The sequence below is a fragment of the Herpailurus yagouaroundi genome, unplaced genomic scaffold (assembly GCF_014898765.1).
Source record: "Herpailurus yagouaroundi ecotype Mexico unplaced genomic scaffold, PumYag 180, whole genome shotgun sequence".
In the NCBI taxonomy this organism is placed as follows: domain Eukaryota; kingdom Metazoa; phylum Chordata; class Mammalia; order Carnivora; family Felidae; genus Herpailurus; species Herpailurus yagouaroundi.
This window is the reverse complement of record NW_024412411.1, coordinates 1959119-1970145: the sequence shown is the minus strand read 5'-3', so window position 1 is coordinate 1970145 and position 11027 is coordinate 1959119. Positions and strand designations below refer to the sequence as shown.

Below are 11027 nucleotides of genomic sequence, written 5' to 3'. Positions count from 1 at the left end.
CTGGGCTGATGGCTCAGAGCCTGGAACCTGTTTCCGATTCTGTGTCTCCCTCTCTCTCTGCCCCTCCCCTGTTCATGCTCTGTCTCTCTCTGTCGCAAAAATAAATAAACGTTGAAGTCAGGTATTGTCATTTATCCAACTTTGTTCTTCTCAATATTGTGCTGGCTGTTCTGGGTCTTTTGCATCTCCACATAATCTGTAGGCTCAGTTTGTCAATATCTACCAAGTAACTTGCTGGGATTTTGATTGGGATGACATTGGATCTATAGATCAAGTTGGGAACAACTGACATCTTGACGATATTGAGTCTGCCTTACATGAAATATCTCTCCTTTATTTAATTCCTTGATTTCATTCATCAATTTCATACTTTCCTCACATAGATTTTATACATAGTTTGTTAGATTTATACCTATGTATTTCATTTTTTTCCAGATGCTATTATGAATGATATATATTTTTTAATTTCAAATTCCACTTGTTTATTGCTAGTATGTGGGAAGGCAGTTGACTTCCGCATATTAAATTTATATCCTTCAATCTTGCTATAATCACTTATTAGTGCCAGAAATTTTTTTGTCATTTCTTCAGATTTTCTTTTTTCTTTTAATTTTTTTAAATGTCTATTTATTTTTGAGAGACAGAGACAGAGGGTGAGTGGGGAAGGAACAGAGAGAGAGGGAGACACAGAATCCAAAGCAGCCTCCAGGCTCTGAGCTGTCAGCACAGAGCCTGATGTGGGGCTTCAACTCACAAACTGCGAGATCATGGCCCGAGCAGAAGTCAGATGTTTGACCAGCTGAGTCACCCAAGTGCCCCAGATTTTCTTTATAGATGAATATGTCATCTATGAACAAGGACACTTTATTTCTTCCTTTCCAATCTGTACCTTTTATTTCCTTTTCTCATCCTGATCATCCTGATGCATTAGCTAGAACTTTCAGTACAATGCTGAGAAGTGAAAGGGACCTCCTTACCTTGTACCTGATCTTAATAGGAAAGCTTCAAGTTTCTCACCATTGAGTATGTTAGCTTTACCTCCAACTCTTGACTGGGTTGGGTTGGGGATCCAAGGGTTCCTAGCATCGTGGGATCAAACCCCGTATTAGGCTCTGTGCTAAGCATGGAGCCTGTTTAAGATTCTCTCTCTCCCTCTCTCTCTCTCTCTCTCTCCCCCTTGCCTATCTCCCCCACTTGTGCTCGCACTCTCAAAAAAAAAGTATGTTAGCTCTAGGTTTTTTGGTAGATATTCCTTATCAAGTTGAGCAGTTTCTAGTAAATATTTCATTTCAGTTATTGTACTGTTCTACCCCAATTTCTATTTCAGTTTTTAAATAATTTTTATTTCTTTTTTTAATTTATTTTTATTTTTTAGGTAGGCTCCATGCCCAATGTGGGGCTTGAACACATGATCCTGAGATCAAGAGTCACATGCTTTACTGACTGGAGCCAGCCAGGCATCCCAATAATTTTTATTTCTTTATTGACATTCTCTATTTAGTGAGACATCATTTTCATATTTCCTTGAATTCTTTAGACATAGTTTCCTCTTTTTTTTTAAAAAAAAAAGTAGGCTCTACACTCAACACGAGGCTTGAACTCATGATCCTGAGGTTAAGAGTGTCACGCTTTGCCTACTGAGCCAGCCAGCCACCCTACTTCTTGCTTATAATAGCTGGTTTAAAGTCTTTGTCTAATAAGTCCAGTGTCTGGGTTTCCTCAGGGACCGTTTCTTCTGAGTGCTTTTTTCCTCCCTGTGTATGACTCACACTTTCCTGTTTCTTTGCATGTCTCATATTTTTTGTTGAAAATTGGGTAATTTTTAAAAAAGATTTTATTTTTAATCTCTACATTCCATGTGGGGCTTGAACTCACAACCCCAAGATCAAGAATTGCACACTCCACCAACTGAGCCAACCAAGTCCTCAAAAATTGGGTGTTTTAATTAATGTAAGATGGCAACTCTAGAAATCAGATCTCCCCAACCATGGCTTGAGTTGTTGCTGCTTATTTGTTTATCAACTTCCATGGGCTAATTCTCTACAGAATTAGTAGCAAAAACTACAAAAACTGTAGTTTTGCAGTCGCTGACAAAAAAAAAAAAAACAAACAAACCAGGTCTGCCTGGTTTGCTTAGTGGTCAGTTAATGATTGGACAGAAATTTCATTAAATTCCTTGAAGCAGTAAGTTTCCTACTTTTTGCCAAGGGTTCAGGCAAGCCTTCAACACTCTGGCAGTTTACTCTGCCTTATTCCTCACTTCCTGCATGAGCAGGACCTCAAGCTCACCAGAGTTGATGGAGAAATTGGAACTTCCTCAGGTATTTCCTGGATGTGCTCACAGTTCTGTAAACATTTGCAGATTTCTAGATCCCGAGGTAATCAGAGATTTCATAGCCCTCCATCGACATTTCATTCCCCAATATTCCTCTTAAGTTTTTTAGCCAGCCTCTTGTTTGCTTCAGCTGGTGTTTCTGCCTCCGGCAGCTGGGAAGTCAAACAATTCGCTGCTAATTGTTTAGACAAACAAAATAGAGTTTCTTGCTGTGAGAGTTCTGAATCAGGTCAAATAAAGACTAGTGCTATGAATGGGACTCTTCAAGGGAGCTTACAGATAGATCAAACGGTGACAGTTCTCTAGGGATGGGGCTGTTTGGGGAGTTCCACACCCATGCTGCCCCCTCTAGTGGCTGCTAGGCCACTGTTTTTCAAAGCTAGTGTAGTTGTGAGGCTGCGGATTTGTGGAGCTCCTGTGGAGTTGGGGAGAGGAGGATGGGGAAGAAGCCGGTCAAAATTCACTGTTCCTACTGACATTCGACCATTTTTCTTAAACAAATTCTCCTTCGATTTTTGAAAGCCTTGGTTTCCAGACTCCTAAAAACTTGATTTTGACAATTTTTACCAGTGTTATTGCTTTTCTGGAGAAGCAGATTTTCAGATGTCCTTACTTACTCTGCCATTCCAGAAGTGCTTCTTCAGACCACTTGTACTTTAAGAAGTATCAATGTTTAGGGGCGCCTGGGTGGCGCAGTTGGTTAAGCATCCGACTTCAGCCAGGTCACGATCTCGCGGTCCCTGAGTTCGAGCCCCGCGTCAGGCTCTGGGCTGATGGCTCAGAGCCTGGAGCCTGTTTCCGATTCTGTGTCTCCCTCTCTCTCTGCTCCTCCCCCGTTCATGCTCTGTCTCTCTCTGTCCCCAAAATAAATAAACGTTGAAAAAAAATTAAAAAAAAAAAAAAGAAGTATCAATGTTTAGATGCTATGGTCACTCATAAGAAAAATGGTCTTTGAGGGGCACCTGTGTGGCTCAGTCTGGTTAAGTGTCTGACTCTTGATCTCAGCTCAGGTTTTGATCTCTGGATAGTAAGTTCAAGCCCCATGTTGGGCTCCACACTGGGAGTGGAGCCTACTTAAAAAAAAGAAAAAGCAAAATGGTCTTTGAGTATACAGTCTATACTTAACATGAGGAAATAAAAGTTATTTTGGTGTGTTTTCTCCTTATAGCACAGCTTAAGTCCTTGCATAATGTGAAAGTGAACTTTCACTTCTTAGAAAGCATGTTAAGTTTTCACGACTCACATTATCCATCCCCTTGGGTCAAGATAGAACAGAAAACATTAGGATTCCTTGCTTCTGGAGAAGTTAACATTTTTAATGTTCTAAAATATAAAATTATAAAATATAATTTTCTTATTAATAACACGACCGAGGCTGAGGTTATTTCCTGACAACACTTTTTTTTTCTGTTTCCCTTATGCACGATCAGCCCCTAAATTCAGAATAACAAAATTATCAAGGCATCTTTTACACCAAAATCATCTTGATGCTTCCCTGGAAGCTGTTAGAATACACAAAAAATTTGCTTTCTCACTGCCTGGCACTCAGAAGGAAAGGCTACAAGGAGGGATGCTAAAAATAATTCGGTATGGTCGGTATGCTCCATGTTTTTAAAATTAGCTATCAGTATTCTAAAGAGCTGCCTTGGGGCACCTGGGTGACTCAGTCAGTTGAGCACCACCTCTTACTTTCCACTCCGGTCATGATCTCATGGTTTGTACGATTGAGCCCCCACTGGGGCTCTGTGCTGACAGCGTGGAGCCTGCTTGGGATTTTCTCTCTCCCTCTTTCTCTCTGCCCCTCTCTGCTCACATGCTCACTCGGTCTCTCCCTCTCAAAACAAACAAACAAACAAACAAACAAACAAACAAACAAAATCTGCCTTGTTCATCATGTCCATAATGTAGAGAAAGATGTCAAAGCCAAGAGAGGAGCTCATCCTTTCCAGATGACTTTTCTACAGGGTGAAGTTTGTGGCTGTGAATGGTCAGTGACTGTGAACTTTCCCAAATTGGTAAAAACATACTCATGTTCACATGCAAGGGCTTGCATGATGCCTATCAACAAATTTATTTCCAAGATCATTTTATGCCTTTGTTTAAAATAACTTTTTATTATCAATAGTAAGTTTGGTGTACATCTTACACAATAGACTGTAAGGCCCTCAAGATTTCTAAATATATCCACTGTCCATATCACCCAGAGCTCAAGGCAAGTAAGGAAGGACAAATAGAATCATCAAAAATAAGTTGGTTGCAAAGGTAACTCTCCTTCCCCAGATCCTAATAATATTTCCTCTTCAGAGTAGCCATCAACTGAGACTTCATGAAATGCAGCAGTCACCAGTAGCTTCATGCTCTGTTGTCTTTCTCCTCGACGAAGCTTCTCTCTTTCACTCTGATATTGGACATCAGTAGGTCTCTAGATCATTCGGTCCTGCCAACAAGGAGGTTCTATTCTCTCCTTTTGTTTTCCCAAAGATTCTGCCATACTTGACAGGAGAACAGACTCATGGGTCTGACATCACCACCATAGCTGACCCTTGGACAGTGCAACCCATTGGCGCTCTGAGGCTTGAGGTTTCCAGAAAAATTTCAGTCCTAAAACAGAAGACTTCTATGGAGGGAGAAGCTAACCCACAGACGAGAAGCAGGAATATTTTTAAAGGAATTAGTGAAATTGAGAAGGCAAGATGGTTATGGCTATTGTGTTGGTATTTTTGGTAATGTGCTTCATGATCTTTTTTTTCATTAGTCATATGATGTAGCCCTTTTTCTCTCCTGGCTCTGGTTTCTAACCCTCAATTTAATAGACCATACTTGTGCCAACTGGAATAAACCCTTTCTCTAAAAAAAACCCTTGGTCAATGGGCCACACTCCTAAATATCTCTACTGGTACTGTCCATACCACACCAAGCACAGAGTCCCTCCTTGATTGCTGCATTTTCCCAACCAGTCTCTCAAAGTTTTGTTGTTTTTGATTTTAAAGAGCAGGTGGGGCTTCTGGGTGGCTCAGTCGGTTAAGCGTCTGACTTCGGCTCAGGTCATGATCTCACAGCTCATGAATTCCAGCCCTGCATTGGGCTCTGTGCTGACAGCTCAGAGCCTAGAGCCTGCTTCGTATTCTGTGTCTCCCTCTCTCTCTGCCCCTCACCTGCTTGTGCTCTCTCTCTCTCTCTCAAAAATAAATAAACATTAAAAATTTTTAAATAAAAATAAAGAGCACATGAATGGGGGAGAGGGGCAGAGGGAGAGAGAGAGAGAATCTAATGTGGGGCTCCATCCCACAACCCTGTGATCATGACCTGAGCCCAAATCAAGAATCAGACACACAACCGAGCCACTGAAGCACCTCATCTCTCAAAGTTTATGATGGGATCGAGTTTGGCTCAGATGATAGATTTTTATGGAGCCAGATTCTGAATTCCTCAGAATCTGTCACCTCATGAACACACCCCACAGAAATTTAGAATCATTTAAGATTCTCTATATGCTACCATATAGCAGGGGAGAGTATCATATAGGTAATCATTCACTCTTTTACAGATCATAAAATTTACTTATTTAAAGTTTACAAATATTTTGCCAAGTGGTACAACCTCACCATAAATGGGTTTTAGAAAATTTTCATGCCCCCTCATGTCCATTTAGAATTAATCTTGGTTCCCAAATCCCAGCCCTAGGCAACCACTAATCTACTTTGTCTCTATAAATTTGCCTTTTCTGGAATTTTCATACAAATGGAGTTTCACTTAACATAGTGTTTTTAAGGTTCATCCATGACATTAGCATGTGTCAGTAGTTTGTTACTTTTTATGAACATTCACATACAAGTGGTTATGTGGATGTATATTTTCATTTCTCTTGGGTAGATGCTTAGAAGTGGAATTGCTGAGCTTATTATAACTGCTACAAGCTATGCTTAATGTGAAAACACTGCCTAAAAGTCTGTCAAATTGTTGGTTTGGAACCTGATCTAGGAGCTAGGTTTGGGTTCCATTCCTGGCTCTGCTAGACCAGCTCAAGCGCACAAGTCTGGTTAAGCATGAGGTCCATTATCCCTTCAAGATACACATATTTACCCAGTCTGCAGGGGAAAGAATTTATTCTCAAGAGTCAGATTGCCTGAGTTGGAATCTCAGCTTTTATGCAGGGGACAGTTTTAGCCATATTTCTTAATTTATGTGGACATTTCCACATATGTACAAGGCACACAACAGTCTATATACCCTTTGGAATAAATGTAAAGCATTTAGGATAGTGCCTGGTAGATAGTGCTTTGTGGGTGTTAGCTGTTGGTGAGGAATGGCTCTTGCTGAACCTCTTCACCTCTACTCAGCCATACATCCAGAACATGCCAGGCACACCCATTCCTCTCTCTTCTATTGGAGAGCTGAGCGAGGAGCACCATTTTACCTCTCTTTCAACAATGTATCAGAGTTCCAATTTCTCCACATCCTTGCCAACATTTGTTATTGCCTTTTTTACTATAAACATTCTAGTGGGTATGAAATGGTATCTTATTATGGTTTTAATTTGCATTTTTCTAATGACTAATGAATGGTATCAAGCATCTTTTCACTTTTCACTTTTCTTATTAGCCATTTGTGTAACTTCTTTGATGAAATGTCTGTTCATTCTATTGCCCATTATTTGATTGAGTTGTTTGTTTTCTAACTATTGAGTGGTAAGCATTATTTATATATTATGGATACAAATCCTTTATCAGATATGTGTTTTCCAGATATTTCCTCCAGTCTGTAACTTGTCTTTAAATTTTCTTGAAAAAACTGTTAATGTTTATTTATTTTTGAGAGACAGAGAGAGACAGAGCGTGAGTGGGGGAGGGGCAGAGAGACGGAGACACAGAATCCGAAGCAGGTTCCAGGCTCTGAGCTGTCAGCACAGAGCCCAATGTGGGGCTCAAACTCACAAGCCGTGAGATCATGACCTGAGCCAAGGTCGGACTCCCAACCGACTGAGCCACCCAGGAGCCCCAGTTTTCTAAATGATATATTTTGAAGTGCAGAGGTCTTGGAATTTTGATGATACCCAGTTTATCAGTTTTTTCAGTCATACAGTTTTTTTCAGTCATAGACTGCTTTTGGTCCAACAGAACACAGTCCATCTTAAAAAGAAAGAAAGATGGGGATGCAAGCTGGTGCAGCCACTCTGGAAAACAATATGGAGGTTCCTCAAAAAACTAAAAACAGAACTACCCTACAACCCAGCAATTGCACTACTAGGTATTTATCCAAGGGGTACAGGAGTGCTGTTTTAAAGGGGCACATGCACCCCAATGTTTACAGCAGCACTATCAACAATAGCCAAAGTATGGAAAGAGCCCAAATGTCCATTGATGGATGAATGGATAAAGAAGATGTGGTGTGTGTGTGTATGTATGTGTATATGTATGTGTGTGTGTATGTATATGTATACACACACACACACACACACACACACACACACACAAAATGGAGTATTACTCGGCAATCAAAAAGAATGAAATCTTGCCATTTGCAACTACGTGGATGGAACTGGAGGGTATTATACTAAGTGAAATTAGTCAGTCAGAGAAAGACACAAATCATATGACTTCACTCCTAAGAGGACTTTAAGAGACAAAACACATGAACATAAGGGAAGGGAAACACAAATAATATAAAAACAGAGAGGGGGACAAAACATAAGAGACTCTGAAACATGGAGAACAAACTGAGGGTTACTGGAGGGGTTGTGGGAGTGGGGATGGGCTAAATGGGTAAGGGGCATTAAGGAATCTACTCCTGAAATCATTGTTGCACTATATGCTAACTAATTTGGATGTAAATTTAAAAAAATAAAAAAACAAGTTAAAATAAAAAGAAAAAAAGGAAGGAAGGAAGGAAGGAAGGAAGGAAGGAAGGAAGGAAGAAAGAAAGAAAAAGAAATACACTGTCCATCTTAGAATAGGTAGAAGCTTTTTTTTTTAAGATTTTTTTTCTTTAAGTAGTCTCTACACCCAACGTAGGGCCAGAACTGATGACCCTGAGATCAAGAGTTGCATGCTCCACTGACTGAGCCAGCCAGGCGGCCCAGTAGAAGTTTTTTTTTTTTTTTCAATGTTTTATTTTTGAGACAGAGAGAGACAGAGCATGAGCAGGGGAGGGGCAGAGAGAGAGGGAGACAGAATCCGAAGCAGGGTCCAGGCTCCGAGCTGTCAGCACAGAGCCCGACGCGGGGCTCAAACTCACGGAGTGTGAGATCATGACCTGAGCTGAAGTCGGACACCGACTGAGCCACCCAGGCACCCCTAGAAGTTTTAATCTAAGAAATCTTTGCCTAACGCAACGTCTGTTAACTATTCTCTTGTTTTCTTCTAGAAATTTTGTTTTAGCTGTCACACTTAAAAAGACTTTTTTTTTTTTTTAACATTTATTTATTTTTGAGAGACAGAGAGAGAGTGCAAGTGAGGGAGGGGCAGACAGAGAGGGAGACAGAATCTGAAGCAGGCTCCTGGCTCTGAACTGTCAGCCCAGAGCCCAACATGGAGCTCTGACTCATGAAGGGCAAGATCATGACCTGAGCTGAAGTTGCACACTTAACCACTAAGCCACCCGGGTGCCCCTTGGCTGTCACATTTAAGTCTATGATCTTTTTGAGTTAATTTTCTGTATATGGTATGACTTGAAGGTCATACCATAAGTTCACCTTTTTGTGTGTGGATAATCAGTCGTCCCAACACATTTGTTGAACAGACTATCCTTTCCCCCCAATGAATTGCCTTAGCACCTTTGTCAAATATCAATTAAATATAAACATAAGGATTTATTTCTGGACTCTCAGTTCTGATCTATTAATCTCTATGTCAATCCTTATGCCAGTACCACTGCTGAGGAGATCTTAATATGGAAAATTATTAATACATTCTGCAAGCTAATGACTCCTCAGAACTTGAGAATGGCAACTCCAGAAAGTGGGACTCAGACAAGTATTCTTATACATGGTTCAGAAACAGCACAATAAGCTTTTAATAAGGCATGTTGGCTTGAGGTGATACCGATCTTAAATTTCACTCATTCTTTTTTTTTTTTAAGATTTATTTATTTATTTATTATTATTATTTTTTTTCAACGTTATTTTATTTTTGGGACAGAGAGAGACAGAGCATGAACGGGGGAGGAGCAGAGAGAGAGGGAGATGCAGAATCGGAAACAGGCTCCAGGCTCTGAGCCATCAGCCCAGAGCCCGATGCGGGGCTCAAACTCACGGACCGCGAGATCGTGACCTGGCTGAAGTCGGACGCTTAACCGACTGCGCCACCCAGGCGCCCCAAGATTTATTTATTTTTAAGAGAGAGCTCAAGCAGGAAAGGGACAGAGAGAGGGGGGGACAGAAGAGCTGAAACAGTCTCCACACTAACACCAGTGAGCCCAATGCGGGGCTTGAACTCATGAGTGGTGAGATCACAACCTGAGCCTAAGTCAGATGCTCAACCAACTGAGCCACCCAGGTGCCCCAAATTTCACTCATTCTAACACATCTATATGTAAGTTGCATTTGTAAATAGTATCATTGGTTCCATATTAAATGTAATACATCAGTTGGCCTTGTTTGCAAGACTATCTAGGATGGTGGCCAGTGGAACGCTCCATTTTTCATGTTGATGTAGTTCTTTGCATAGGGTTCAAAGGGCTGGTTCTCTTTCTTACCTGAATCAAGCTGAAAAATTAAATTTGTAACCACGACCATGCCAGAAACATAAACTGACCATAACATTACAAGTTGGTAGGTCTTTTGACAAACATTCTGCTCCCCCTCTCCTTCCAAGAACTTGTTAGCATTGTATTTTCCTCGCCTCCTGGAAGTTAGTCATGGCAATGACTTGATGTGGCCATCAAAATTAGTGATGGGTGGAAGTTTTGTAAGCCTGTAGAGAATTCACCAAGCTTCCTATTCCTGTCTCATGGAAGTGTACGATGAGATGGAGCCTCCCTCAACCTTGGGAATCCCTGAGTGCCATGCAGAAATCCCCCCCACCCCAATGCTGCTTAACCCACATTAAACTCTGTGGCTTGAATAAGAAATGTTAGTTGTGCCAGGGAGATATTTGAGATGTTACTGTAACATAGCCTAGCTTATTATTTTTTTAACCTAGCTTATTATAACTGCTACAAGCTATGCTTAATGTGAAAACACTGCCTAAAAGTCTGTCAAATTGTTGGTTTGGAACCTGATCTAGGAGCTAGGTTTGGGTTCCATTCCTGGCTCTGCTAGACCAGCTCAAGCGCACAAGTCTGGTTAAGCATGAGGTCCATTATCCCTTCAAGATACACATATTTACCCAGTCTGCAGGGGAAAGAATTTATTCTCAAGAGTCAGATTGCCTGAGTTGGAATCTCAGCTTTTATGCAGGGGACAGTTTTAGCCATATTTCTTAATTTATGTGGACATTTCCACATATGTACAAAGCACACAACAGTCTATATACCCTTTGGAATAAATGTAAAGCATTTAGGATAGTGCCTGGTAGATAGTGCTTTGTGGGTGTTAGCTGTTGGTGAGGAATGGCTCTTGCTGAACCTCTTCACCTCTACTCAGCCATACATCCAGAACATGCCAGGCACACCCATTCCTCTCTCTTCTATTGGAGAGCTGAGCGAGGAGCACCATTTTACCTCTCTTTCAACAATGTATCAGAGTTCCAATTTC

The 11027-nt window shown here is 40.9% G+C and overlaps 1 long non-coding RNA gene across 3 annotated transcripts in view; it reads left to right on the top strand.

The window, feature by feature from the left end:
• LOC121039234 (uncharacterized) overlaps positions 1-11027 on the top strand; it is a 36386-nt gene that overhangs the window by 20398 nt on the left and 4961 nt on the right. The gene's annotated exons all lie outside the window — the stretch shown is intronic.